Source organism: Neomonachus schauinslandi, chromosome 2 (assembly GCF_002201575.2).
Source record: "Neomonachus schauinslandi chromosome 2, ASM220157v2, whole genome shotgun sequence".
Lineage (NCBI taxonomy): Eukaryota > Metazoa > Chordata > Mammalia > Carnivora > Phocidae > Neomonachus > Neomonachus schauinslandi.
In genome coordinates, this window is record NC_058404.1 from 176,117,296 (window position 1) to 176,122,666 (window position 5,371).

The window sequence follows — 5,371 nt, forward strand, 5'->3', positions numbered from 1 at the left end:
ATTCTCTCTGTCTCAAATAAATAAATAAAATCTTTAAAAAAAAAAAAAAAAGATTCTCTACCATCTCCCATGCTCCTAAACTCTGACCCATCCTTAGCCTGACCCAGTGTAACAATCCTTCTGTAATTGACGCTCTCAAGAGCAGGCTGGCTTTCCAGGTAAACATTCACTGACCTACCATCCAGTCATGCCATCCTTGCTCACACCACTTCCCTAACACTAGTTTTCTAGTCTCCAATGTCCTTCTTTATAAAACAGAAGCCCCTTTCTGTCTAATCTTTGCATTGCCAACAGATCTCTTGGTCAGACTATTCTCCCTATTGCAACAGACTCTCTCCCCCTATTGCAAAAGTGCCTTTCACCTACTTTGCAATAAGCCTTTTGAATAGAGTCTCTCCTTATCTAGATCCAGAATTTGTTTTTTATTTGATAGTTTCTGGTGTTATGGCTTGGATCAAGATTGGGCCACACCTATGGATTCCCACATCCTCACACAGATTATGGTGTCTTGTGAGTCCTTTGAACTCCCTTGCTGATAAGCAATTCAAGGATCCTTCAGTGAATTCAATTCTCAAACCAGGGTTCCGAACATCTTTCCTGTTGAAGTAGTAAGGAGTTACTTTGATTTCTTTCAGGTAGAGACTATTCTTTTAGCTTCTTCTCTGAGGCCTCTTTTGTTTTTCCTAGGTTCCCCACATCTGGAGATCATGCAGGGCATTCCCTCTTTTCCTTTGGTCCCAGAGATTCCCTAAGGAATTTCCCTCAGCTCTCCATCCCAGGGATTGTGTGAGGAAATTGATCAAGTGGAATTCTAGCCCAACTTCTTTAAAATTTTCTTCTGTTTTTCTTTTTCCCCTTTGACTTAACTGTTAATCCTATAGGTAACTCACGCTTATCCCCCCTCTTCTGCCGGTGATTATGCTTTGCTATTATAGCACTAATTCAGTCTAATACCTCCAATAGTGGTACTATTTTCCATCCTTTCTGCAGCTCCCTTGAATCCTAATATCTGATCCCTTCCAATGCCTTTACCTACTCTACCCCTTTATCCACCTTTGCCAGATCATTCTCTTCCCACACCAGCCCCTCCATTCCTTATAGTCATTTGAATTTAAGTCCTCTTCCTCTATTAGTGGCTCTCAACAGGCTCAAGGATCCCAAGAGCAACCATCAGAGGAAATAGGCTAGAGATTTTACCCCCTCAGAAGGACTTTGGAGACACCAAGATGGCCTTCTGGTTTCTTCTCAGTCTTTGGCCTGAAATTTAGTCCACATTCTCCATGGGGTTATAAATCATAACAAATGAACTCTTAAAGGTTTCCTCCACAATTATTGGTAGGGAGCAAAATCAACTTGTCCCATCTTCCAGAAAAACACTCCTTGTGAAAATGCAGAGATGGGGAAAGGACAAGAGTCAGGTATTTTATACAAACCGGTAAACTTTGTATTTTTTGTGTTTATGCCTAAAACATAGTTAAAATTTTAGAGTTGAAGCTATAGGCTCATTATTTTTATATGTATGTATGTGTATGCATGCATGTAAATATGCATATGTAGTATTTTCCTACCTCTAAGTGGTATTACCAAATTAGACTATTTAACCCCTTCAAAGAGCTCTATAACTGGTTTAAAAATAACTAAACACTTACATAAATTGAATATTCTTAAAATTCCCCGAAAATAATGAAATTGAACTTATCCTAAAAAAATTTATTTTAATAGTAATTATATTTTGTAGTGTGTTAGTTTGCAGATAGTTTTCAAGAATTTTTTTCTTAGTAATTTAAAACCTTAGACTTGCTATATTAAATATACACAGTATGCAGGATATGTTTTCATCATGAAAAAAAAAGCGTAATTTTTCCTGAAGTAAAATAACTATTTTATTCCAAAATGAGAAAGATAAACTGTGTAAAAATACCGAAATGGATTTAGAAAGTTGTGGAAGGTTTAGAGATAGGATTTTATTTGCCATGGTCAACACTAGCTAAGGTTTGCTGGGTTTATTTCTAATATTTCTAAATGAGACTTAGGATGGAATATTATACTCATAAAAAAACTAGAATTTGGTTTCCTCTTTGTTAAAATAACAAAAGTATTTTGGACTACTAGCCTCCTCTTAATAAGAGTTTGTAAAAGACTTTTCTTTGCATTTTTAGTTATCTGCCTGGAAGGCAAAGATTCTATACCTAATAGAAAAAAGATTTGCACATAATCCTGTCTTTGAGATGCCTAGGGGATCCTTAGAAAACCACAAAAGATTTGTTCTTTCACTTTGTAAAAAGGAAAGTATTAAAATAAGTTTATGTCATGAGATGCATAGGAAGTGTTGTTCTATCAGAAGAGATATGTAACCATTCATGGGTTAGATCTGGGTAAAATATTATTAATATAAGTATTTCAGAAATTGTATAAAGTTCCTGGAGCTCTAACAAAGTCCTTGCTGTCCATGATGTTTTCATTTATTAGAGTCCTAATGATGATTTGCCTGATATTAAATAATAGTATTATAAATTCAGTTAATTTTTAAAAATATATCATGCCACAGAAACAAATTTCATTGTCAATTGCCTTATTTTTGTAATAAACTTTTATCAGTCATTTTAAATCTTTAATAATCTACTGAAAACTGCTTTAAAGAAATTTGCAATTGTCAGGTTCTTTTAAAGGAAGTCAAGAGCCCCCAGAATCAGAAATATATAAAGACTATATTTTTCCTTTTGCATATCTGACTAGGAATTGACATGCTGCACTGAAAATAAGACTTTGAATAAATTCTATCAAAATGACAAACATTAATTAGCAACGAAGCACAAAAAACAGCTGTTTCATCTTTTGATGCTTAGAGGAGTCCCTGCTCTCTGCCCATAAATACTATGACAAACAATTTTCATGGGGGTGAAGTTCTGGAGCACAAAATCACATGAAACTCAGGACCTAAAACACCACTCAGAAGACTATCACTAGTGTTGCTAAAATTTTTTTATCTTGTTTGTAAACTGGAACCTGGAATCATCTTTCTAATAAATCCTGTAAGAATAGTTTCATGAATGGAAAATAGTCTTTGACATCTCTCATACCATTAAGCAAATCCCTAGATACAAATACAGATTCTGATACTTAAAATTTTGCCTATCTGTCCTGGACTAAGACACCTGATTAGGTCTTTTAAAAACTATATAAATATTCTTGGATTGTAACCTGATACGCTGCTTAAAATACTGACTTCCATAGTGTATAGAATAAAACAAATTTATTCAGAATTATTTTAAAATGACTCAGACACAGTAAAAATAACAAGCCCAGGGAAACTAAAAAGTTAACAGTTGTCCCAAATGCCATAAAATAACCTTAGCAAGAATAAAGGCATAGATTCAGATTATATCAAGAAAACATTTAGTCTACTTTTTAAAAAAATATTTTGTTATTTATTTGACAGAGAGAGAGAGTACAAGCAGGGGGAGCAGGCAGAGGGAGAGGGAGAAGCAGACTCCCCACTGAACAGGGAGCCCAAGGTGGGGCTGATCTCAAGACCTGAGCTGAAGGCAGATGCTTAACTGACTGAGCCACCCAGGTGCCCCTAGTCTACTTTTCTTTATTGATTGATTTGGTTTTAGTCAAACATGTAATCTTCCCTAGGGTAAGGAATGGATCCTAAGTACCAAGAATATCTCTGTGCAGGGATCTTTCTAATATGTAGGTTAAATATTCTGTTTCTCAGACTTTGTTTATACCCTCAAAACCTATAGTTTATTTATTTTTACTTTTTATTTTTTTTAAAGATTTTATTTATTTATTTGAGACAGACAGAATGAGAGAGAGAGAGAGAGCACATGAGAGGGGGGAGGGTCAGAGGGAGAAGCAGGCTCCCTGCCGAGCAGAGAGCCTGATGCGGGACTCGATCCAGGGACTCCAGGATCATGACCTGAGCCGAAGGCAGTCGCTTAACCAACTGAGCCACCCAGGCACCCGTTTATTTTTTATTCTAAAATTGAATAATTTCTAAGAAAATTGTAAATTTTTGTAAAATAAATTAATGGAAATTATAATAAAAAATTACAATATAACCTTGCTTCCACCTTTCTCACTAGTAAAATGAGCCTTTAAGAGGCTTAGTGAGCTTTTAAGAGTTCTTACTATTCTTTTGCAAAATATTATTCTTTTGTGAGAAAAAAACATAATATCAACATACCAAGATCTATGAATAAGTAAATTTTCAACTTTCTGGTGTTTTTCTTGTCTTATTTGGGCATTTAACTCACCTTATATTTTTCACTTTTTTACTGTTCATATTTCATATTCACAAGTTATTATATGATTTCGGAATGTTGTGTACTTGTTCCCATTGGGTTCATGACTAAATATTAAAGATATTTTGTTAATTAGGTGGAGTGAAAATTAGTTTCTACCTCTATAAAATAAATAGCTTGTTTTAACTTTGTGTATTTTATTTTATGTTTTATTATTCCATTGCAAGAATTAAGAAAAACATTACAATAGCTCTCTTGAATATATAGATGTTTATTTTCTAAAGTGTCAAAATTTCTATGAAATTTTCAAAATATTTTGTGCTAAAAGAATAGCAAATGCTATAATTTGGAGCTGGGGGGATAATGCACATGAACACTGCTTATTTCTAAGTAAACATGATTAAAACAAATTTATGAATATTTAAACATTCATAATGCAATGATGTTTTGATCTGTGAGCATATGTTGAACACACAAAAAATCTTCAGCACTTGATAAGGAAAATATTTCCTGGGAGAAAATATTTTTTTCTTTTCCTATATGCATTATTTATTATCAGATAAGTAAGATCAGCATGCTTTGAAGGGGCTCATCATAAAGTGTCAAGGCAGTAGGTAACAAATCAATGGCTGTTTATTTTTTTTTTTAAGATTTTATTTATTTATTTGACAGAGAGAATGAGAGAGAGAGCACATGAGAGGGGGGAGGGTCAGAGGGAGAAGCAGACTCCCTGCCGAGCAGAGAGCCCGATGCGGGACTCGATCCGGGGACTCCAGGATCATGACCTGAGCCGAAGGCAGTCGCTCAACCAACTGAGCCACCCAGGCGCCCTCAATGGCTGTTTAAATGATTGTTTTTCCCTGAGGGAAAATATATTTTGGTTTGGAGACCTAACTTCATTATGCTTCAGTACATACTGAGTGAAAAATACTATTTCCGTCATTAATGTGTTTATAAAAGCTTTTTGTTGTCTGCACTGAAAAGTCATTCGGTTGAATTTTTTCTTGTGATGTACTATCTGGCAGTAAAAGCTAATGCACTCAGAAGCATTTGTAGACTTTCAAATTTTAACTAAATTTTTAAAGAAGAGTACGTCTAACTCTATTATTAATTATTATGAA